Raw genomic sequence first — 27,036 nt, 5'->3', positions numbered from 1 at the left:
TGGTGGAAGATCATATGTTCAGATCCTTTATGCATATTAATACCCCTCTGATTATGAACATGAATATGCTTTGTGAGTAGTTACGTTTGTTCCTGAGGACATGTGAGAAGTCTTGCTATTAGTAGTCATGTGAATTTGGTATTCGTTCGATATTTTGATGAGATGTATGTTGTCTCTCCTCTAGTGGTGTTATGTGAACGTCGACTACATGACACTTCACCATTATTTGGGCCTAGAGGAAGGCATTGGGAAGTAATAAGTAGATGATGGGTTGCTAGAGTGACAGAAGCTTAAACCCTAGTTTATGCGTTGCTTCGTAAGGGGCTGATTTGGATCCATATGTTTCATGCTATGGTTAGGTTTACCTTAATACTTTTGTTGTAGTTGCGGATGCTTGCAGTAGAGGTTAATCATAAGTGGGATGCTTGTCCAAGTAAGGGAAGCACCCAAGCACCGGTCCACCCACATATCAAATTATCAAAGTACCGAACGCGAATCATATGAACGTGATGAAAACTAGCTTGACGATAATTCCCATGTGTCCTCGGGAGCGCTTTTCTCTATATAAGAGTTTGTCCAGGCTTGTCCTTTGTTACAAAAAGGATTGGGCCACCTTGCTGCACTTTATTTACTTTTGTTACTTGTTGCTCGTTACCAATTATCCTATCACAAAACTATCTGCTACCTATAATTTCAGTGCTTGCAGAGAATACCTTGCTGAAAACCGCTTATCATTTCCTTCTGCTCCTCGTTGGGTTCGACACTCTTACTTATCAAAAGGACTACGATAGATCCCCTATACTTGTGGGTCATCAGGAAGCCGCCACCGCAGACTCCGCTCTGCTACACCGGAGTACGAGTTGGATGCTTTCGAGTTCTTCAGTATCATACTTGGGACTTCAGTATCATCCAGTAGCACAAAATGACCAAGTTTACATAATAAGCTTATAGTCTTCTTCTTCTTCTTCTCCAAAATGACATAATTTAGCTCTAAGTTAGCTCTAATATGCTTAGTTCACGCAAAGATGGCATAATTAGCTAGGTTGGCTCCATTTTACCTAAGTTGGCTCTAATATGCTAAGTTTCCTATAGGTTAGCTCCAAAATTACTTATGTTAGCACAAAATGACCAAGTTTACATAATAAGATTATAGTCTTCTTCTTCTTCTTCTTATTCTTCTTCTTCTTCTTCTCCAAAATGACATAAGTTAGCTCTAATTTAGCTCTAATATGCTTAGTTTCCTATAGGTTAACTCCAAAATTACTTATGTTAGCACAAAATGACCAAGTTTACATAATAAGTATGCTTACTTCTTATAGTCTTCTTATTCTTCTTCTTAATTTTCTTCTTCTTCTTCTAACATCTTGTTTATCACTTTGCAGATTTGATTTAATTCACGGAAGCTTGCATGGATGGAGTGCTTCTTTTCCATTTGTGCTTTTATTTTGTATCAATGAACTTGCATGGTTGGAACTTGTTATATGGATGGATGGATAACGGTGTTGGATGAATGTGAAACTTTTGTAATATGTAAGTATGAAACTATATATGTGTTGGTTATGTATGTATCTATGATGAAACTTGTGTGTTGGATATGCTTGTTGTGTATATATGTATATCTGTGTATATCTGTGAATTGCTGTCAAATTGAATGAATTAAATCAAAAACAGGGCTGTACTGGCTCTTTGTCGTCAGCTAGCTGACGGCAAACATGCCACATGGCAGCTACCTGTGATTCCTGGGACTGGCATGTTTGAGTACTTTGCCGTCAGCCAGCGGACGGCAAAGACCTTAGCCTCTTTGTCGTCCGCTGGCTGACGGCAAAGCACGTCGTTAACCCCTAACAGCTCTCACCCCACCTCAGTGCCGTCCACGATGTTTGCCGTCTGCTGGCCACCAACGGCGGACGTCACAATCCTTTGCCGTCCGTTCCCAGGAAGCGGACGGCAAAGAAGGCCTTTGCTGGCACATGTTCAGACGGACAGTTTGCCGTCTGCTGACGGACGACAAAGAAGTTTGCCGTCCGTGATCCATCCTTTGCCGTCCGCCTTGGCGGACGGCAAAGAAGCTGATTCTAGTAGTGTATACATGTTATTGATGTGTTCCTTACTAATGCTCGTAGTAGCGCCTAGGTATTTGATACTGGTTCAGTTGCCCATATTTGTAACTCGAAACAGGAGCTACGGAATAAATGAAGATTGGCTAAGGACGAGGTAATGATGCGTGTCGGGAATGGTTCTAAGGTTGATGTGATCGATGTCGGCACGCTACCTCTACATCTACCTTCGGGATTAGTTTTAGACCTCAATAATTGTTATTTGGTGCCAGCATTGAGCATGACTATTATATCTGGATCTTGTTTATTGTGAGACAGTTATTCATTTAAGTCAGAGTATAATGGTTGTTCTATTTATATGAGTACTATCTTTTATGGTCATGCACCTTTAATGAATGGTCTATTCTTGTTGAATCTCGGTCGTAGTGATACACATATTAATAATATTGATGCCAAAAGAGGCAAAGTTGATAATTATAGTGCAACATACTTGTGGCACTGCCGTTTAGGTCATATTGGTGTAAAGCGCATGAAGAAACTCCATACGGATGGACTTTTGGAATCACTTGATTATGAATCATTTGATACTTGCGAACCATGCCTCATGGGTAAGATGACTAAAACTCCGTTCTCCGGAACAATGGAGCGAGATAATGACTTATTGGAAATAGTACATACCGATGTATGCGGTCCGATGAGTGTTGAAGCACGCGACGTGTATTGTTATTTTCTAACCTTCACAGATGATTTAAGTAGGTATGGATATATCTACTTGATGAAACAGAAATCTGAAACATTTGAAAAGTTCAAAGAATTTCAGAGTGAAGTGGAGAATCATCGTAACAAGAAATAAAGTTTCTACGATCTGATCACGGAGGCGAATATTTGAGTTACGAGTTTAGTCTTCATTTAAGACAATGTGGAATTGTTTCACAACTCATGCCACCTGGAACACCATAGCGTAATGGCGTGTCCGAACATCGTAACCGTACTTTATTAGATATGGTGCATTCTATGATGTCTCTTACTGATTTGCCTTTTTCATTTTGGGGTTATGCATTAGTAACAACCGCATTCATGTTAAATAGGGCACTGTCTAAATCTGTTGAGACGACACCGTATGAACTATGGTTTGGTAAAGAAACCTAAGTTGTCGTTTCTTAAAGTTAGGGGATGCGACACTTATGTCAAAAGGCTTCAGCCTGATAAGCTCGAACCCAAAGCGGAGAAAGTGCATCTTCATAGGATACCCTAAAGAAACTGTTGGGTATACCTTCTACCACAGATCCGAAGGCAAAATCTTTGTTGCTAAGAATGGGTCATTCTAGAGACGGAGTTTCTCTCGAAAGAAGTGAGTGGGAGGAAATTAGAACTTGATGAGGTAATTGTACCTTCTCTCGAATTGGAAAGTAGCACATCAGAGAAAACCGTTTCCGTGATGCCTACACCAACTAGAGAGGAAGCTAATGATGATGACCATGAAACTTCAGGTCAAGTTACTACTGAACCTCGTAGGTCGACCAGAACATGTACCGCACCAGAGTGGTACGGTAATCCTGTCCTGGAAGTCATGTTGTTAGACAACGGCGAACCTACGAACTATGAAGAAGCTATGATGAGCCCGGATTCCGACAAATGGCTTGAGGCCATGAAATCTGAGATAGGATCCATGTATGAGAACAAAGTGTGGACTTTGGTGGACTTGCCCGATGATCGGCAAGCCATTGAAAATAAATGGATCTTCAAGAAGAAGACAGACGTTGATGGTAATATCACTGTCTACAAAGCTCGACTTGCAAAAGGTTTTCGACAAGTTCAAGGAGTTGACTACGATGAGACTTTCTCACCCGTAGAGATGCTTAAGTCTGTCTGAATCATGTTAGCAATTGCCGCATTTTATGATTATGAAATCTAGCAAATGGACGTCAAAACTACATTCCTTAACGGGTTTCTTAAAGAAGAGTTGTATATGATGCAACCAGAAGGTTTCGTCGATCCTAAAGGTGCTAACAAAGTGTGCAAGCTCTAGCGATCCATCTATGGACTGGTGCAAGCATCTCGGAGTTGGAATATACACTTTGATGATGTGCTCAAAACATTTGGTTTTATACAGACTTAAGGTGAAGCCTGTATTTACAAGAAAGTGAGTGGGAGCTCTGTAGCATTTTTGATATTATATGTGGATGACATATTGCTGATTGTAAATGATATAGAATTTCTGGATAACATGAATTAAAGGATACTTGAATAAGAATTTTTCAATGAAAGACCTCGGTGAAGCTGCTTATATATTGGGCATCAAGATCTATAGGGATAGATCAAGACGCTTAATAGGACTTTTAGAAAGCACATACCTTGACAAAGTTCTGAAGAAGTTTCAAAATGGACCAGTCAAAGAAAAGGTTCTTGCTTGTGTTGCAAGGTGTGAAATTGAGTCAGACTCAAAGTCCGACCACGACAGAAGATAGAGAAAAATGAAAGTCATTCCCTATGCCTCAGCCATAGGTTCTATTATGTATGCCATGTTGTATACCAGACCTGATGTGTGCCTTGCCATAAGTTTGGCAGGGAGGTACCAAAGTAATCTAGGAGTGGATCACTAGACATCCGTCAAAAATATCTTGATGTACCTAAAAGGACCAAGGATATGTTTCTCGTTTATGGAGGTGACGAAGGGCTGTCGTAAAGGGTTACATCGATGCTAGCTTTGACATAGATCCGGATGACCCTAAGTCACAAATGGGATACGTATTTATATTGAATAGTGGAGCTGTTAGTTGGGGCAGTTCCAAGCAGAGCGTCGTGCGGGATCTACGGTGAAGCGGAGTACATAGTTGCTTCAGAAGCAGCGCATGAAGGAGTCTGGATGAAGGAGTTCATATCCGATCTGGGTGTAATACCCAGTGCATCGGGTCTGAAAGGGCATGTAGCCCCTAAGTGTGGTTTTGGTAATTGAATGACAATCTCTATGGACTAATGTTTTCAGTGAGATATATTTGAAGGTTTTGTCCATAGATGGTGCCTCAAGGATGTTGGATGGAATCAAGGATGAAGTCCATATATATGAAGATAATGCCTCAAGGATATTGGATGGAATCAAGGATGAAGTCCATATAGATGAAGTTATATTTGCTCTAAGCTTTGGTATTAAATGACAATTCCTATGGAGCATCAAGTGCATTGGATCTTATATGAAGATATGTTCCATAGTGATGCTTGAAGTTCTTTGGGTTGTTATGTGAATATTGCCATCAAAGCATCCGAAGAAGTCCTCATGGTATCCCTCTCTGGATACCCCATGCACACGGGCTTATACCGTGTGCACGGGGTCGAGTGTCAACTCTCTGGATACCCCGTGCTCACGGGGCCTAGGTGTTGGCTCTCGAGATTCCATATCCAGCGAGGTTTCAAGTTGGTCTTCTGAGGATCAAGGCTTGAGAGAATAATCAAAGAGAAGAATTCGAGTTATGGTTTCAAGACAAGATCATGGTGAGCTCATGTGTTGGGTTTCGGTTGATCAAGCCTTGAAGCAAGCAACTAGAGTGAAGAATTCATTATGCCTCTCAAGACAAGATCATGTTGATCAAGTCTTGAAGCAAGCAACTAGAGTGACGAATTCATTATGCCTCTCAAGAGTTTGGGATGGAGTTTTTAGAAGGGCAAGTGGTGACCAAGATGATATTCATAGTGGAACTTGATATGGTCATGAAAGAGTCTTTGGTGATATTGTCTTGAAGCAATGAAGTGAAATGAAGAGTTCATTGTGGCTTTCAAGAAACCAAGATGGAGCTTGAAGTAAAGATGTTGGTTGACCAAGATGAAGCTCGAAGAGTATATCTAAGTGGTCAACTCACAAAGCACAAACAATGTACCACGTGAGATCAAGTGATCTAGTGGTATGGTAAGTAATTGTGAATTGTGCTTTGTTACCTAACCCATGCTATATGTTTGTTATGTCTATGTGGGTTAGGTGTTTCTCATAGGCTTGCATCAAAAGGAAAGATCTCGTGTAGCCTATGTGTGGATGACATCAAGTGGTGATGGTCATCGGATTCGAGGAGTCCAAGTGCAAGATGAGATGACATCATGTGGTGATGGTCATCGAGTTCGGGGAGTCCAGGTGCAAGATGAGAAGCCGGAGGTTATATGCTTTGAAGCTTGCGGTCCACATCATGATAATGTGCATGTGAAGATGGGCTTGAGATAAGGCTTCCCTCATTGCATCATGAGGAAGCAATTCGAGTATCTTCACCAAGTGGTCGTGGACAAGAAAGGGATTCCAACTTGAGGCAAGCATTAAAGTCATCATCAAGCTCAAGTTGAATGTGCAAGGCAAAGGTATACCTTAGCTAGGTTTTCCTAGTTTTGCCGGTCTCATAGTGCTTGGTGGGAGACCGGATTATAGGTTTGATAGCCGTACTATCAAGAGGGACTCTCGGGCAAGTAGCTTGATCACGTCGCATGCAGAGAGCTCAAACCTTTGCATTACTTGCATCATTCTTTCTTGTTGATCTTGGGTGGTTCTCTATGTGAGGACCTTGGGCTTTTCCATAGCTTCAAAACGAGCCCAAGATCATCGAATTCGGAGTCCGTATGCCCAAGTTATCGATGTTTTAGTGGGCTGCTACTGGCTGTCCTGGGAACCCCGTGTGCACGGGGTCTTTGACCCCCATGCGCACGGGGTGTCCAGAATTCTGGGTACTCCGTGCACACGGGCTCGTACCGTGCACACGGGGTCTCAACCCCCGTGCGCACGGGGTGCCCAGGAAATGCCCGTTGGAGCCCCAACGGCTAGTTTCGGAGTTTGGCTATTTAAGGGCCCTTTCCTCCCACCGGTTGGGGGTTGGTTCACACACATTCTAAACACCATTTTGAGCCTCTCTCCACCTCTCCCAAACCCCTATCTCCCCTCTATGTGAAGGGGGATTTGTGGATGGATTAGTGAGCCATTTGTTGATCATATCCAAAGCATCCCCTCTCTTCAATCTCCTACTTTCAAGAGTGCATCTTATGAGATTGAGAGAGTGAGTTGAGCATTTGTTGCTTGACCTTGCATTGCATTTGTTGCATTGGTTTGAGCTCCCTGCATCGATTTGTTCGAGTGTGAGCCCGTGAGTTTATTACTCTTGGAGGCCTCCGCCTCCTAGACGGTTTGGTGATACATTGAGAAGATTGTGAAAGAGGCCTATGTGGCCAAGGTTCCCCCGGAAGCTTCCTCTTGTGGTGTGCTCCGGGGAAGGGTGTTCAAGTGTCCTAGGTGGTCAAGTTCCTCCAGAAGCTTCCTTGTTTGTGGTGTGCTCAGGAGAAGTTTGTAAAGGTGTGGTGGTCGCCTTCAAGACCAACCCTGAGTGAATCGAGGCTCATCCGTTGGGGTGACTCGAAAAGGAGAATACGGTGAGTCACTTGGTGACGCCCCGGAGCTTTGGCTTCGGCACCGCTCTAACGGAGATTAGCACTCTCACGAGTGTGAACTTCGGGATAAATCCGCGTCTCCGACTCACTTGTGGTTATCTCTTACCCACACCCTTTACTTACCGCAATTCATACTTGCTCATATTGATATATCTTGTGCTAGTTGAATTGCTTAGTTGTTCCTACATTTCCATATCTTGTGATATGGTTTGTGCTTGCTAGTTTCCTTAAGTGCCTATCTTGTTTAGCATAGGTTGTTGGTGCACTTAGTTGAGCCTAGCATATTTAGGATTTGTGATTGAAAGGTATCCATTTAGTTTAATTCCGCATTAGGATAAAGCCAAATCCGTAACAGTTTTAAAACGCCTATTCACCCCGCCCCCCTCTAGTCGTCATCTAGATCCTTTCAGGGTCCAATGACAATCTTTTGTGACAACACTGGAGCAATTGCCTTAGCGAAGGAATCTAGGTTTCACAAGAGAACCAAACACATCAAGAGACGATTCAACTCCATTCGTGAAAAGGTCAATGATGGAGACATAGAAATTTGCAAAGTACATACGGATCTGAATGTGGCAGATCCGTTGACTAAACCTCTTTCGTGGGCAAAACATGATCAACACCAAGACTCCATGGGTGTTAGATTCATTACTATGTAATCTAGATTACTGACTCTAGTGCAAGTGGGAGGCTGTTGGAAATATGCTCTAGAGGCAATAATAAAGTGGTTATTATTATATTACCTTAATCATGATAAAGGTTTATTATTCATGCTAGAATTGTATTGACCGGAAACTTAAATACATGTGTGGATACATAAACAAATACCGTGTCCCTAGTGAGCCTCTACTAGACTAGCTCGTTGATGAAAAGATGGTTAAGGTTTCCTAACCATAGACATGTGTTGTCACTTGATAACGGGATCACATCATTAGGAGAATGATGTGATGGACAACACCCATCCGTTAGGATACCATATGATCGTTCAGTTTTTGCTACTGCTTTCTTAATGTCAAATACATATTCCTTCGACCACGAGATCATGCAACTCCCGGATACCGAGGAATACCTTGTGTGCTATCAAACATCACAACGTAACTGGGTGATCATAAAGGTGCTCTACAGGTATCTCCGAAGGTGTCTGTTGGGCTGCATGGATCGAGTAAAGGTATCTACGAAGATCTTGGGCAAGTAACATACTGGTAGACAAAGGGAACTACGTATGTTGTCATAAAGGTTCGACCGATAAAGATCTTCGTAGGATATGTAGGAACCAATATGGGCATCCAGGTCCCGCTATTGGTTATTGAAGGGAGAGGCATCTCGGTCATGTCTACATCATTCTCGAACCCGTAGGGTCCGCATGCTTAACGTTCGTTGACGACATAGTATTATATGAGTTATGTGAATTGGTGACTGAATGTTGTTCGGAGTCCCGGATGATATCATGGACATGACGAGGAGATCCGGAGGTAAAGATTGATATATAGGATGATAGTATTTGGTCTTCGGAAAGATTTCGGAATGCACCGGGTATTAATTTGATCATCGGAAGGGGTTCCGGGAGGCCATGGGGAGTTATTGGGCTTAGCAGGCCAAGAAGAGGGGAGCACACCAGCCCACAAGGGGGCTGACGCGCCCCACCTCATGGCGCCGGCCCTAGGGAAGGAAGGGAAGAGGGCCAGCCGCCTCTTACCTTCTCTTCCACGTGAGAAAAAGGAAAGGGGGGACGCCTCCCCTCCTGCCTTCTCCCCTGCGCCATAGGAAGGAAAGGGGGGCGCACCTAGGGTAGGAGCCCAGGGAGGCCGCCGGCCCGCTTGGAGGCGCCCCTTGGGCTGCCTCCCCCTACCTATATATATGTGACGAGAGGAGGGGGAAACACACACCATGATTCCCAAGCCGTGTGCAGCGCCCCCTCTCCCTCTAGTTCTAGTTCCTCCTCCGTCCATGTCCATAGTGCTTGGCGAAGCCTCGCGGAATAGTTTCACCACTACCATCACCACACCGTCGTGCTGCCGGAACTCATCTACTACTTCGCCTCTCTTGCTGGATCGAGAAGGCGAGGACGTCATCGAGCTGAACATGTGCTAAACGCGGAGGTGCCGTACATTCGGTACTTGATCGGGACGGATCATGAAGGTGTACAACTACATCAACCGCGTTGATAAATGCTTCCGCTTAGCGATCTACAAGGGTATATAGAAGCTCTCCCCCTCTTGTATCTATGCATCTCCATGGATAGATCTTGCGTGTGCTTAGACAAATTTTTGTTTTCCATGCAACGTTCCCCAACAAATACTACCCTCGAAGGCCTCATTCGGTTTGGAGGATTTTCATAAGAAAAACATAGGAACAAGGATTCTAGAGGAAAATTTCCTATAGATGCATTCGGTTTGTAGGAAATGCATACATGAATTTCATAGGAATACTATTCATTTCCTGTGTTTATGGAGGAAACTACACATCCACTCAAAGCTCATTTTACGCGTAGGAACGAGGCAGGTCAATTCCATAGGATGGCAAGTGTCCTAATTCCTACATTCTGGTTTCCACCTAACCGAATGAGTCCGAAAACTGTTGCAATCCCCTATACTTGTGGGTTATCAAGAATCGCCTGCTACTTGTGAGCTACGTTGGGATTTCCCCCGAAGAAGAAGGGTGAAGCAATATAGTAGCTGATAAGTATCTCCCTCAGTGAGAACCAAGGTTATCGAACCAATAGGAGAATCACACCAAGCCTAGTGAAAAACACCTGCACATACAAAAAGCAAATACTTGCACCCAACGCGAGCACGAGGGTTGTCAATCCCCTTGAACTCGTTACTTGCAAGGATCAAATCTGGTAGTGGTAGATATATAAATTGCAAAAAAAGTAAATAAATTGCTGCAATGCATTTTTGGTTTTTTGTAATATGATAAAAGTAGACCCGGGGGCTATAGTTTTTAGTAGAGGCTTCTCTCTTGAAACATATCATACTGTGGGTAAACAAATTCCTGTTGGGCAACTCATAGAAAGCGCATAATTATGATGTTATTCATAGCAATGATCATGTATATAGGCATTACGTCTGTGACAAGTAGACCTAAACGATTCTGCATCTACTACTATTACTCCACTAATCGACCGCTATCCAGCATGCATCTATGGTATTAAGTTTATGACAAACAAAGTAACACTTTAAGCAACATGACATAATGCAGACAAAATAAACTCAAGCAATATGAATGAACCCCGTCGTTTTACCCTTAATGGCAACAATACAAATACGTGCCTCGCTACCCCTTCTGTCACGAGGTGAGGACACCGCAAGATTGAACCCATTACAGAGCACCTCTCCCACTAAAGATAAATCATCTAGTTGGCCAAACCAAACGGGTAGATTGGAGAGAAATACAAAGTTATAACAATCATGCATAATAAAGTACAACAAAGACTCAATTACTTTCAATAAATAATCAGATCATAAACCCATAATTCATTGGATCCCAACAAACACACTGCAAAATAAAATTACATCGGATAGAACTCCATGAAGATCATAGAGAACTTTGTATTGAAGATCAAAGAGAGAGAAGAAGCCATCTAGCTACTAGCTATGGACCCGTAGGTCCCTGGTAAACTACTCACACATCATTGGAGGGCAGCAAGGTTGATGTGGAAGCCCTCCGTGATCGATTCCCCCTCCGGCAAAGTACCGGAAAATGCCTCCAGATGGGATCACGGAAGAACAGAAGCTTGCGGCGGCGAAAAAAGTGTTTCGGGTGGCTCTATTGGTTTCAGGATTTATGGGAATTTAGGGAGTTGGAATTAGGTCAAACGGAGCTCTGTGGGTCCCACAAACTCAGGGGGCGTGCCTGGTGAGCTTGTGGTGCTCTTGTAGCTCCCCTGGTCTCCTCCCGAGGCTCCTAGGGTCCCTTTTGTCCAGAAAAAATCATCGTAAAGTTTTATCATGTTAGGGCTTCATATTGATTTCAAAACATGCATAAAATAGCAACTGCCACTGAGCACTGGGTTAATAGGTTAGTTCCCAAAAAGATATAAAATTGCATATCCTCAGGAGCATGCTAGGCGGCAGGTGAGGTGGATTCATTTGAGATCGAACATGGAGAGAACACGGATTTGAGCGGAGGTGGGAGTTGCTGGGACAAGAGGAGGCACGTTATCAACGTTAGGTCTGGGCCAGCGGCACCGGCACAAGTATTGCCGCCGTGGCACCGCGCGCACCGTTGCCTAGCTTATCCCGCGCCGTCGGGATTTGCTCGGATCCACCCTAGGTAAATATGCGATTCTTGGAATGCCTAAGCATCTTTTTGCCGGTGCCATCATAGTTTATTTGGGGGTAAGTCCTTAATCACATGGATATATAGATTCATATTTTGAGTTTAGGAAAAAAATGGGCTATGAATTGGGAAATTTTCCACATTAGGGTTTCACAAGTCGCCAATTTCCCTCGTGCTCTTTGTTGTGTGAACCGAATTAGCGAAAGAAAAACTTTACTTGGTGCCATCAAAACTTAACCAGGAGTAGAACATGCAATTATGATCATGGGTTGCGAACCGAAACATCATCAGTCCTTATCTAGAACACTTAGAACCAGATAATGAGCAAGAACTTGACCGTCATCATTATAATTTATACACCCTTCGTAAAGAAATTTAAGTGCATTTCGATCACTACTTTAGTGATCTAAATGCTCTTATATTTCTTTACAAAGGGAGTAGAAACAATTACTCCCCTTAATGTAATAAATTAACACCAAGCTGCTATGATATTGATGGTATATACATGCTTAACATATTTTGCATGTAACCCTGAACTAGAACAACTTCAATATAAAGCGGAAATGAGGTGGTCAATATCAAATATGGGATTAGCCATTGGAGGCGAAGGTGAGGCCGCATGCATGCTTGGTGCAGGCATGGTGAAGGTCAGCGCAACACTGGTGTGGTTGCATGGTGAAGGTCAGCGCAACAATGATGTGGTGCACGGTGAAGGTCGGCGGAACAACGTTTTACGTCGTAAACTGCCCAATTTTGCCCCTTTGTCATGTATATGAAAGAATGACTGTCGCATGCAATGCACGGAGGAGGAAATGAGGAGAGCACATTGCCAATGGCGAATCTACAATAAAATGGAGGGGAGGGGGTGGGGGGGCTGGGTTGCCTGGGGTTACGCAGACATGTGTTGGGCCGGGCTGACATGTGGCTCGGGTGGGCCTTGAAACTAGTAGTAAAAGCTAATTTTACAGTGCCTTGAAACCCCCAATGCATGAGAATTAATACCGTTACAACTCCCGATCCCTGCATTCTATGCAAAACTAATCCGAAGGCAGATTCGTCAAGGGGGAATGGCAAGAGTTTTTCTTGATATGCACGCTTAACCCTATATATACAAACATAATTAGGAACAGAGGGAGTACGCAACATAACACATTAGCAACCATACAACAAACTTAGTGTCCCTGGGCGCATAAAAACCATTTTCGAGCTTCAAATATCTGCCAAATGAACTTTGTATCAATTATGATATACTCCAGTAGTAAAATGGGAAACGCAAAGCAGCACATTTAGTAGTTGAAACATATCTATCTGGTTTTCATTCAAAAAAGTGTTTTCAGGTACTCCCACCGTTCCAAAATACTCCCTTCGTCTGAAAATACTTGTCATCAAAATGGATAAAATAAGATGTATCTAGAACTAAAATACATCTAGATGCATCCCCTTTTAGTCATTTTGATGACAAGTATTTTCGGACGGAGGGAGTAGTTGACCCAACTTTATACTATAGTTAATATAAAGTTGAGTCATCTATATTTTGGAATGGAGAGAGTAAGAGCCAAACACACAAATAGCCAACGACGGGCTTTCGTGGAGTTGACCAAGCCGAAGGCCCCGCGGCACCTTTTGCTCAGGCTTGCAGCCGCGGACACGAACCAGATCCCGCCAGTGATGGGGTTATGCATGTCGTTAGTTTAGTTTTACCAGATCCCGGCGACCAGGCTGGGCTTAACCAGAGCGAAATGACTCCTTCGTGTTCCGCAACTCCGCCGGCGAGTCCGGTCCGAGGTTGCGGAGCGAGAGCGAGCGTCGTAGACGAAGTAGTCGAAGTATGCGAAAGTAAAATGACACAGAGAGATGGAGGAGACCAGCTTTATTAATCAATGATCAGGTGTTACAATGATGGCTCCTCGTTGCTTTATATAGGGGGTAGGTGGTCAAGGGATAAGTACCCACTTAGCAAAAAGAGGGGAAAATGGGAGGGGCCGGCCCGTAGCGTTGCACGCGGCCGCCGCCACCCCATCCGGGTGACCCGGTTTCCCAACACTCCCCCTTGGGTAATTATCCGTATATCCATGCCTCAAAACTCCGAAAAACCCAGTGGGAAAAATGTGGAGAAAGAGCACACAGTATACGTTGTTGTATTGCACGAATTGCCTCGTCAAAAACCTCGTGTGAGAAACATCAGGAAAACTCACTCAAGGGAAAAAGAGTACAATCCACTCAACCATCAAGTTGAGTACTCGATCATCAGGATTGAGATTTTAGCGACGAGTTTGTGAAGTTTTCCCCCCTGAACCTTGCATCTCTCTAAGTCTCATCATACCGATTCCACGCACACACCTCTCTAAGGTTGATGCCGGTAATGATTTAGTGAACATATCAGCAAGACTGTCACAGGACTTAGTATGCAAAACTCTCACCTCGTTCAACTGTTGCAGCTCATGTGCATAGAAGAACTTGGGACTAATATGCTTTGTGAGGTTACTCTTCACATAACCCATCTGGATTTGTGCAACACAAGCAGCATTATCTTCATAGATAATGGTAGGGGTTTGTACGGTGTTCAGCCCACATGTCTGCTGAATGTGGCCGATCATCCGCCGAAGCGATACACACTCTTTTGACGCTTCGAATAGTGCCATGATTTCCGAGTGGTTCGTGGAAGTCGACACAAGTGTTTGCTTGGACGATTTCCAGGAAAGCGCAGTTCCACCACAAAGGAAAACATAGCCAGTCTGCGATTTGCAATCATGCGGGTCCGACAGGTACCCAGCATCGGCATAGCCTATAATAGATAGGTCTTGATTCCTCTTATAAAATAGACCAAGATCTTTGGTCCCTTGCAGGTAACGGAAGACGTCCTTGACACCTTTCCAATGTCTTTTGGTAGGTTCAGAACTGTACCGAGCAAGCAAACTGACGGCGAACGCAATGTCTGGCCGTGTACAATTTGCGAGGTACATGAGTGCTCCAACTGCACTCAGGTAAGGAACCTCTGGTCCCAGAGTTTCCTCCCCCTCTTCCTTTGGCCTGAACGGGTCCTTGTCTGGCTGTAAAGATCTTCCGACCATCGGGGTCTTAGAAGGATATGCCTTATCAAATCCAAATCTTTCCAACACCTTCTGGGTGTAGGCCGACTGGTGCACTAGAATCCCATCAGGGAATGTTCAAGTTGCAGACCTAGACAGAACTTGGTTTTACCCAAATCCTTCATCTCGAATTCCGACATCAAGTAGGAACTCGCTTCCTCAATATCCTCAGGTGTACCGATTATGTTTAAATCGTCCACGTACACCGAGATTATACAGAATCCATCTTGGGATCGCCGTATAAAAACACATGGGCAATCTTTATTGCTCGTGTAGCCCTTCTCATGAAGGAAATCACTTAAGCGATTGTACCACATTCTACCGGACTGTCTGAGTCCGTACAGTGCCTTTTGAAGTTGAACACTGTATAGACCCCTATTTGCTCTATCATGGTTCGGAACAGGGATACCTTCTGGAACCTTCATGTATATGTTCGAATCCAAGTTACCATATAGGTAAGCAGTGACAACATCCATTAGTTTCATTTTCAAGCCCATGTTTACTGCCATCGAGATCAAGTATCTAAAGGTAACTCCATCCATGACTGGGGAATAAGTCTCCTCAAAATCGACACCTGGTCGTTGAGTGAACCCTTGAGCAACGAGCCTTGCTTTGCACCGTACTACCTTATTATTTTCATCTCTCTTTCGAACAAAAACCCACCTATGGCCAACAGGGCGAATGTGGGGAGGAGTTCGACAAACTGGTCCGAACACCTTCCTTTTGTTGAGAGATAATAATTCGGCAGTAATTGCCTGCTGCCAATCTTTCCAATCCGACCTTTTCTTGCAATCAGCAAGCGTGTTAGGCTCAGGGTCAAGATCTATGATTGAGGCAATTTTCGTAGCAAAGTTGATGTCGACAATCACCGTTGCTCGGTTCAGGGACTCCCCCGTATCAATATAATTTATGGCCATTTCGTCATGGAGCACATCAGGCGCAAACACTTGCTCTACCAAATTTCCCATTATGGGAGCAAGGTCCTTTAGATTTCCCGCGCCGATGTGTGCGCTCACATCTCCGCTGGGTGTTTCCCCTATGGGAAAGTTTAAGTCCGGAATTTCGTGCACTGAATTTTCCGTACTTGTGCCAGGTCTCGACTGGCTCCCCGTTTCAATTTGGGGTACTTTGGTGACAGGCTGTGATAAATCTCTCTTATCCTTTTTCGTCGGGCGTCCCCGAGTACTTGGGATTTGAGAAGCCGGATTTCTCGTCCTTTTAGACCTTTGGACGGGAGCGGGCATTGTTGGAAATATGCCCTAGAGGCAATAATAAAAGGTTATTATTATATTTCTGTGTTCATGATAATAGTCTTTTATTCATGCTATAATTGTATTGTCCGGAAATCGTAATACATGTGTGAATACATAGACCACAACCTGTCCCTAGTAAGCCTCTAGTTGACTAGCTCGTTGATCAACAGATAGTCATGGTTTCCTGACTATGGACATAGGATGTCATTGATAACGGGATCACATCATTAGGAGAATGATGTGATGGACAAGACCCAACTTAAGCATAGCATAAAAGATCGTGTAGTTTCGTTTGCTAGAGCTTTTCCAATGTCAAGTATCTTTTCCTTAGACCATGAGATCGTGCAACTCCCGGATACCGTAGGAGTGCTTTGGGTGTGCCAAACGTCACAACGTAACTGGGTGACTATAAAGGTGCATTACGGGTATCTCCGAAAGTGTCTGTTGGGTTGGCACGGATCGAGACTGGGATTTGTCACTCCGTGTAAACGGAGAGGTATCTCTGGGCCCACTCGGTAATGCATCATCATAATGAGCTCAATGTGACTAAGGCGTTAGTCACGGGATCATGCATTGCGGTACGAGTAAAGAGACTTGCCGGTAACGAGATTGAACAAGGTATTGGGATACCGACGATCGAATCTCGGGCAAGTAACATACCGATTGACAAAGGGAATTGCATACGGATTGATTGAATCCTCGACACCGTGGTTCACCCGATGATATCATCGTGGAACATGTGGGAGCCAACATGGGTATCCAGATCCCGCTGTTGGTTATTGACCGGAGAGGCGTCTCGGTCATGTCTGCATGTCTCCCGAACCCGTAGGGTCTACACACTTAAGGTCCGGTGACGCTAGGGTTGTAGAGATATATGTATGCGGAAACCCGAAAGTTGTTCGGAGTCCCGGATGAGATCCCGGACGTCACAAGAGGTTCCGGAATGGTCCGGAGGTGAAGAATTATATATAGGAAGTCCAGTTTTGGCCACCGGGAAAGTTTCGGGGGTTATCGGTATTGTACCGGGACCACCGGAAGGGTCCCGGGGGTCCACCGGGTGGGGCCACCTGTCCCGGAGGGCCCCGTGGGCTGAAAGTGGAGGGGAACCAGCCCCTAATGGGCTGGGGCGCCACTTTGGGCCTCCCCCCCATGCGCCTAGGGTTGGGAACCCTAGGGGGGGAGTTTCCCCTTGCCTTGGGGGGCAAGGCAACCCCTTCCCCCTTGGCCGCCGCCCCCCCCCCCTTGGAGATCCCATCTCCTAGGGCTGCGCACCCCCCTTGGGGGCCTATATAAAGGGGGGGAGGGAGGGCAGCATACTACAGCCTTTGGCGCCTCCCTCCTCCCCTGCAACACCTCTCTCTCGCGCGCAGAAGCTCGGCGAAGCCCTGCCGGAGAGCCGCTACATCCACCACCACGCCGTCGTGCTGTTGGATCTCCATCAACCTCTCCTCCCCCCTTGCTGGATCAAGAAAGGAGGAGACGTCGCTGCACCGTACGTGTGTTGAACGCGGAGGTGCCGTCCGTTCGGCACTCGGTCATCGGTGATTTGGATCACGGCGAGTACGACTCCGTCATCCACGTTCATTGGAACGCTTCCGCTCGCGATCTACAAGGGTATGTAGATCCACTCCTTTCCCCTCGTTGCTAGTAGACTCCATAGATGCATCTTGGTGAGCGTAGGAAAATTTTAAATTATGCTACGATTCCCAACAGTGGCATCATGAGCCAGGCCTATGCGTAGTTACTATGCACGAGTAGAACACAAAGAAGTTGTGGGCGTTGATGTTGCCAATTCTTCTTGCCGCTACTAGTCGTTTCTTGTTTCGGCGGCATTGTAGGATGAAGCGGCCCGGACCGACCTTACACGTACGCTTACGTGAGACAGGTTCCACCGACTGACATGCACTAGTTGCATAAGGTGGCTAGCGGGTGTCTGTCTCTCCTACTTTAGTCGGAACGGATTCGATGAAAAGGGTCCTTATGAAGGGTAAATAGAAATTGGCAAATCACGTTGTGGTCATACGTAGGTAAGAAATCGTTCTTGCTAGAAACCTACAAACCACGTAAAAAACTTGCAACAACAATTAGAGGACGTCTAACTTGTTTTTGCAGCAAGTGATATATGTGATATGATATGGCCAGAAGATGTGATGAATGATATATGTGATGTATGAGATTGATCATATTCTTGTAATAGGAATCACGACTTGCATGTCGATGAGTATGACAACCGGCAGGAGCCATAGGAGTTGTCTTTATTATTTTGCATGACCTGCGTGTCATTGAATAACGCCATGTAATTTACTTTACTTTGTTGCTAAACGGTTAGCCATAGAAGTAGAAGTAATCGTTGGCGTGACAACTTCATGAAGACACAATGATGGAGATCATGATGATGGAGATCATGGTGTCATGCCGGTGACGAAGATGATCATGGTGCCCCGAAGATGGAGATCAAAGGAGCATGATGATATTGGCCATATCATGTCACTATTTGATTGCATGTGATGTTTATCATGTTTTTGCATCTTATTTGCTTAGTACGACGGTAGCAAGTAGGATGATCCCTTATAATAATTTCAAGAAAGTGTTCACCCTAACTGTGCACCGTTGCGAAGGTTCGTCGTTTCGAAGCACCACGTGATGATCGGGTGTGATAGATTCTTACGTTCGCATACAACGGGTGTTGACGAGCCTAGCATGTACAGACATGGCCTCGGAACACACGCAATACACTTAGGTTGACTTGACGAGCCTAGCATGTACAGACATGGCCTCGGAACACGGAGGACCGAAAGGTCGAGCATGAGTCGTATAGAAGATACGATCAACATGAAGATGTTCACCGATCTTGACTAGTCCGTCTCACGTGATGATCGGACACGGCCTAGTTGAGTTCGGATCATGTTTCACTTAGATAACTAGAGGGATGTCTATCTGAGTGGGAGTTCATTAAATAATTTGATTATATGAACTTAATTATCATGAACTTAGTCTAAAAATCTTTACACTATGTATTGTAGATCAAATGGCCCACGTTGTCCTCAATTTCAACGCGTTCCTAGAGAAAACCAAGCTGAAAGATGATGGCAGCAACTATACGGACTGGGTCCGGAACCTGAGGATCATCCTCATAGCAGCCAAGAAAGATTATGTCTTAGAAGCACCGCTAGGTGAAGCACCAATCCCTGAGAACCAAGACGTTATGAACGCTTGGCAGCAGCGTGCTGATGATTACTCCCTCGTTCAGTGCGGCATGCTTTACAGCTTAGAACCGGGTCTCCAAAAGCGTTTTGAGAAACATGGAGCATATGAGATGTTCGAGGAGCTGAAACTGGTTTTTCAAGCTCATGCCCGGGTCGAGAGATATGATGTCTCCGACAAGTTCTTCAGCTGTAAAATGGAGGAGAACAGTTCTGTTAGTGAGCACATACTCAGAATGTCTGGGTTGCACAACCGCTTGTCTCAGCTGGGAGTTAATCTCCCGGATGACGCGGTCATTGATAGAATCCTCCAGTCGCTTCCACCAAGCTACAAGAGCTTTGTGATGAACTACAATATGCAGGGGATGGAAAAGACCATTCCCGAGGTGTATTCAATGCTGAAATCAGCTGAGGTAGAGATCAGAAAAGAACATCAAGTGTTGATGGTGAATAAAACCACTAAGTTCAAGAAGGGCAAGGGTAAGAAGAACTTCAAGAAGGACGGCAAGGGAGTTGCCGCGCCCGGTAAGCCAGTTACCGGGAAGAAGTCAAAGAATGGACCCAAGCCCGAGACTGAGTGCTTTTATTGCAAGGGAAGTGGTCACTGGAAGCGGAACTGCCCCAAATATTTAGCGGACAAGAAGAAGGCCGGCAACACCCAAGGTATATGTGATATACAAGTAATTGATGTGTACCTTACCAGTACTCGTAGTAGCTCCTGGGTATTTGATACCGGTGCGGTTGCTCATATTTGTAACTCAAATCAGGAACTACGGAATAAACGGAGACTGGCAAAAGACGAGGTGACGATGCGCGTCGGGAATGGTTCCAAGGTCGATGTGATCGCCGTCGGCACGCTACCTCTGTATCTACCCACGGGATTAGTTATAAACCTCAATAATTGTTATTTAGTGCCAGCTTTGAGCATGAACATTGTATCTGGATCTCGTTTAATTCGAGATGGCTACTCATTTAAATCTGAGAATAATGGTTGTTCTATTTATTTGAGAGATATGTTTTATGGTCATGCCCCGCTGGTCAATGGTTTATTCTTGATGAATCTCGAACGTGATGCTACACATGTTCATAGTGTGAATACCAAAAGATGTAAAGTTGATAACGAGAGTCCCACATACTTGTGGCACTGCCGCCTTGGTCACATTGGTGTCAAGCGCATGAAGAAGCTCCATGCAGATGGACTTTTGGAGTCTCTTGATTACGAATCATTTGACACGTGCGAACCATGCCTCATGGGTAAGATGACCAAGACTCCGTTCTCCGGAACAATGGAGCGAGCAACCAACTTATTGGAAATCATACATACCGATGTGTGCGGTCCAATGAGTCTTGAGGCTCGCGGAGGATATCGTTATGTTCTCACTCACACTGATGATTTAAGTAGATATGGGTATGTCTACCTAATGAAACACAAGTCTGAGACCTTTGAAAAGTTCAAGGAATTTCAGAGTGAGGTTGAGAATCAACGTGACAGGAAAATAAAATTCTTACGATCAGATCGTGGTGGAGAATATTTAAGTCACGAATTTGGTACACACTTAAGGAAATGTGGAATAGTTTCACAACTCACGCCGCCTGGAACACCTCAGAGAAATGGTGTGTCCGAACGTCGTAATCGCACTCTATTGGATATGGTGCGATCTATGATGTCTCTTACCGATTTACCGCTCTCATTTTGGGGTTATGCTTTAGAGACTGCCGCATTCACTTTAAATAGGGCACCGTCTAAATCCGTTGAGACGACACCGTATGAATTATGGTTTGGGAAGAAACCTAAGCTGTCGTTTCTAAAAGTTTGGGGATGCGATGCTTATGTCAAGAAACTTCAACCTGAAAAGCTCGAACCCAAATCGGAAAAATGCGTCTTCATAGGATACCCTAAGGAAAGTATTGGGTACACCTTCTACCTCAGATCCGAAGGCAAGATCTTCGTTGCCAAGAACGGGTCCTTTCTAGAGAAGGAGTTTCTCTCGAAAGAATTGAGTGGGAGGAAAGTGGAACTTGATGAGGTGATAGTCACCCCTTCCGAGTCGGAAAATAGCGCAGCGCGGGAAAATGTTCCTGTGGTGCCTACACCGACGGGGGAGGAAGTTGATGATGATGATCATGAAGCTTCGGATCAAGTTGCCACTGAACTTCGTAGGTCCACAAGGACACGTTCCGCACCAGAGTGGTACGGCAACCCTGTCCTGGAAATCATGTTGTTAGACAACGGTGAACCTTCGAACTATGAAGAAGCGATGGCGGGCCCGGATTCCGACAAATGGCTAGAAGCCATGAAATCCGAGATAGAATCCATGTATGAAAACAAAGTATGGACTTTGACAGACTTGCTCGATGAGCGGCGAGCCATAGAAAACAAATGGATCTTTAAGAAGAAGACGGACGCAGATGGTAATGTGACCATCTACAAAGCTCGACTTGTCGCTAAGGGTTATCGACAAGTTCAAGGGGTTGACTACGATGAGACTTTCTCACCCGTAGCGAAGCTGAAGTCCGTCCGAATCATGTTAGCAATTGCCGCATACTATGATTATGAGATATGGCAGATGGACGTCAAAACGGCATTCCTTAACGGCTTCCTTAAGGAAGAGTTGTATATGATGCAGCCGGAAGGTTTTGTCGATCCTAAGAATGCTAACAAAGTATGCAAGCTCCAGCGCTCAATCTATGGGCTGGTGCAAGCATCTCGGAGTTGGAACATTCGCTTTGATGAGATGATCAAAGCGTTTGGGTTTACACAGACTTATGGAGAAGCCTGTGTTTACAAGAAAGTGAGTGGGAGCTCTGTAGCATTTCTCATATTATATGTGGATGACATATTATTGATGGGAAATGATATAGAATTCTTGGAAAGTATAAAGGCCTATTTGAATAAATGTTTTTCAATGAAGGACCTTGGAGAAGCTGCTTATATATTAGGCATCAAGATCTATAGAGATAGATCAAGACGCCTCATTGGTCTTTCACAGAGTACATACCTTGACAAGATATTGAAGAAGTTCAGTATGGATCAGTCCAAGAAGGGGTTCTTGCCTGTATTGCAAGGTGTGCAATTGAGCACGGCTCAATGCCCGACCACGGCAGAAGATATAGAAGAGATGAGTATCATCCCCTATGCCTCGGCCATAGGGTCTATTATGTATGCCATGCTGTGTACCAGACCTGATGTAAACCTTGCCGTAAGTTTGGTAGGAAGGTACCAAAGTAATCCCGGCAAGGAACACTGGACAGCGGTCAAGAATATCCTGAAGTACCTGAAGAGGACTAAGGATATGTTTCTCGTCTATGGAGGTGACGAAGAGCTCGTCGTAAAGGGTTACGTCGACGCTAGCTTCGACACAGATCCGGATGACTCGAAGTCACAGACCGGATACGTGTATATTTTGAATAGAGGAGCAGTAAGCTGGTGCAGTTGCAAGCAAAGCGTCGTGGCGGGATCTACATGTGAAGCGGAATACATGGCAGCCTCGGAGGCAGCACAGGAAGCAGTCTGGATGAAGGAGTTCATTACCGACCTAGGGGTGATTCCCAATGCGTCGGGCCCAATGACTCTCTTATGTGACAACACTGGAGCTATTGCCCTTGCGAAGGAGCCCAGGTTTCACAGGAAGACCAGGCATATCAAGCGTCGCTTCAACTCCATTCGTGAAAGTGTTCAAAATGGAGACATAGATATTTGTAAAGTACACACGGACCTGAATGTAGCAGATCCGTTGACTAAACCTCTCCCTAGGGCAAAACATGATCAACACCAGGACGCAATGGGTGTTCGATTCATCACAATGTAACTAGATTATTGACTCTAGTGCAAGTGGGAGACTGTTGGAAATATGCCCTAGAGGCAATAATAAAAGGTTATTATTATATTTCTGTGTTCATGATAATAGTCTTTTATTCATGCTATAATTGTATTGTCCGGAAATCGTAACACATGTGTGAATACATAGACCACAACCTGTCCCTAGTAAGCCTCTAGTTGACTAGCTCGTTGATCAACAGATAGTCATGGTTTCCTGACTATGGACATAGGATGTCATTGATAACGGGATCACATCATTAGGAGAATGATGTGATGGACAAGACCCAACTTAAGCATAGCATAAAAGATCGTGTAGTTTCGTTTGCTAGAGCTTTTCCAATGTCAAGTATCTTTTCCTTAGACCATGAGATCGTGCAACTCCCGGATACCGTAGGAGTGCTTTGGGTGTGCCAAACGTCACAACGTAACTAGGTGACTATAAAGGTGCATTACGGGTATCTCCGAAAGTGTCTGTTGGGTTGGCACGGATCGAGACTGGGATTTGTCACTCCGTGTAAACGGAGAGGTATCTCTGGGCCCACTCGGTAATGCATCATCATAATGAGCTCAATGTGACTAAGGCGTTAGTCACGGGATCATGCATTGTGGTACGAGTAAAGAGACTTGCCGGTAACGAGATTGAACAAGGTATTGGGATACCGACGATCGAATCTCGGGCAAGTAACATACCGATTGACAAAGGGAATTGCATACGGATTGATTGAATCCTCGACACCGTGGTTCACCCGATGATATCATCGTGGAACATGTGGGAGCCAACATGGGTATCCAGATCCCGCTGTTGGTTATTGACCGGAGAGGCGTCTCGGTCATGTCTGCATGTCTCCCGAACCCGTAGGGTCTACACACTTAAGGTCCGGTGACGCTAGGGTTGTAGAGATATATGTATGCGGAAACCCGAAAGTTGTTCGGAGTCCCGGATGAGATCCCGGACGTCACGAGAGGTTCCGGAATGGTCCGGAGGTGAAGAATTATATATAGGAAGTCCAGTTTTGGCCACCGGGAAAGTTTCGGGGGTTATCGGTATTGTACCGGGACCACCGGAAGGGTCCCGGGGGTCCACCGGGTGGGGCCACCTGTCCCGGAGGGCCCCGTGGGCTGAAAGTGGAGGGGAACCAGCCCCTAATGGGCTGGGGCGCCACTTTGGGCCTCCCCCCATGCGCCTAGGGTTGGGAACCCTGGGGGGGGGAGTTTCCCCTTGCCTTGGGGGGCAAGGCAACCCCTTCCCCCTTGGCCGCTGCCCCCCCCTTGGAGATCCCATCTCCAAGGGCTGCGCACCCCCATTGGGGGCCTATATAAAGGGGGGGAGGGAGGGCAGCATACTACAGCCTTTGGCGCCTCCCTCCTCCCCTGCAACACCTCTCTCTCGCGCGCAGAAGCTCGGCGAAGCCCTGCCGGAGAGCCGCTACATCCACCACCACGCCGTCGTGCTGTTGGATCTCCATCAACCTCTCCTCCCCCCTTGCTGGATCAAGAAAGGAGGAGACGTCGCTGCACCGTACGTGTGTTGAACGCGGAGGTGCCGTCCGTTCGGCACTCGGTCATCGGTGATTTGGATCACGGCGAGTACGACTCCGTCATCCACGTTCATTGGAACGCTTCCGCTCGCGATCTACAAGGGTATGTAGATCCACTCCTTTCCCCTCGTTGCTAGTAGACTCCATAGATGCATCTTGGTGAGCGTAGGAAAATTTTAAATTATGCTACGATTCCCAACAGGCATACCATCATTTTTCTTCGGTATTTCAACCCTTTCCGGTGCATTGCGCGCGTGCACATGCGATTTTGTCACAGTCTTTAAGTCACTAAAGTGGTCGGGCAGTTGATTTGCTAAAGACTGCAAATCTATTATCTTTTGGACTTCTCTCTCAGTCTCAGCAGTGCGCGGGTCATGAGCGTGGATCCCCGTGGCTTGCCACGTGATTTCTCGACTTTTAGCATCAAGGGGTTGATTCTCTCCCCCTAAAGTCGGGAAAAGATCCTCGTCAAAAATGCAATCAGCAAAACGAGCCGTGTGACAGCTCCTGTCATGGGGTCCAGATACCTGATTATGGACACAGTCTCATAACCAACGTATATCCCCGACTTACGGAGCGGGCCCATCGCCGATCGCTGAGGGGGTGGTATTGGTACATATACCTGGCAACCGAACCTACGAAGGTGGGAAATTTTCGGTGCCGACCCTTCCGCAAGTTGAACAGGAGAGTGGATGTTGTAGGCCGACGGTCGAAAGTTGATGAGATTAGCCGCGTGTAACACTGCGTGGCCCCAACATGTAGTTGGTAAATTACAACCCTGAAGGAGCGGTCGGGCAATGAATTTAATTCTTTTAATCAATGCCTCGGCAAGTCCATTTTGTGTATGAACATGTGGTACCGAGTGCTCCACTTTGATTCCCATTGCCATGCAATAATCATCGAACGCCTTTGAAGTAAATTCTCCGGCGTTGTCCATTCGAATAGACTTTATACGATAATCCGGGAAATTATTCCGCATTTGGATGATCTGTGAGATCAATTTGGCAAAGGCATGGTTCCTTGTTGACAGCAGGCAAACATTGGACCATTTAGAGGAAGCATCAATGAGCACCATGAAGTACCGAAACGGCCCCGTGAGGGGCTGAATTGGACCGCATATGTCCCCTTGGATACGTTCCAAGAACGCGGGGATTTCATCCCTCACCTTGAGGGGCGATGGCCTAATGACTAACTTCCCCTTAGCGCATGCGGAGCACACGAAATCATCAGGATTCGGGAAGTTCTTCACGTTAACATTATGGCCATGCGAGTTGTTAATTATATTTCTCATCATCCTAAGTCCGGGGTGGCCTAACCTATCGTGCCAGAGGCATAAGAGTTCAGAGCTTCTAAAGACGGTCTTGAGGGTAGTGTACACGGGCGGTGCTACTATCTTAGTGTAGTATAGCCCTGTGTCAAACGAAGGAAGCCTTTCGATAACATGTTTACCACCTACATCCCGCTTTGTGATGAGTAGGCATTCCTTGCCGTTTTCATCATCGGTCTCAACATGGAAACCATTAGCGCGGATGTCTCTAAAGCTCAATAGAGTACGAGTCGACTCCGGGTACAACAACGCATCATTAATGATCAAAGTTGTTCCCATGGGGAGTATAATAGTGGCTCGTCCGGAGCCAACTATGTGAGAACCGCAGCCGGCGATTGTCATAATACTTCCCGGAGATTTTTTAATGGACTCAAAATACTTAGTTTCTCGTAAAATAGTATGAGTGGTGGCGCTATCGGCAAGGCACGTTTCCTCCATTCGGGCGCCACACGCGTTCTAAATTATGACATCGAATTAATGTAATGAGGAAGAAAATACATTAAAAATAAATGCACACATCTCAGAACATAACATGCTATCATGTATAAATAATGGAATAAATGAATAAATGTCATCCAATCGCCAAAGTAAAGAATAAGTTTATGCTCTCATAGAGCTTACAACCAAATCGAATTTATTCAATTTTATTGTAGCAAAGCACGGAATCGTGATAACCAAAGAGGTATGCTAAGTGGACTCGGTGAAGAAGCCATTCACTTCCGCCGCAATCTCCATACTAGTGAGCTGATCCTCCTCAGAAATTATCTTGGAGGCAGCATCAATGTCTAGTGGCGGCGCCGCCGAGGCGGCCATGTGGTCAACCTCCATGGCGACGTGGGCCTCGGTAGAGGCCGCCAAAGCTGCCGCGATGGGCACCACGGGGGTCGCCTCTATAGGCGCAGCAGGGGGAGTAGCAATCATCACGGGTGCCGCCATGGGCGCCGGTGGAGCTCCCTCCTGAACCAAGGCGAGGTGCGTCTCACGCGCCTTCCGAGCCTTATATGCGTCAACGACCTCCTGTGGTGCGCGGCACTGGCGGGAGAAATGCTCCACCGA

The sequence above is a fragment of the Triticum aestivum genome, chromosome 5D, assembly GCF_018294505.1.
Source record: "Triticum aestivum cultivar Chinese Spring chromosome 5D, IWGSC CS RefSeq v2.1, whole genome shotgun sequence".
Lineage (NCBI taxonomy): Eukaryota > Viridiplantae > Streptophyta > Magnoliopsida > Poales > Poaceae > Triticum > Triticum aestivum.
This window is presented reverse-complemented; position numbering follows the sequence as displayed.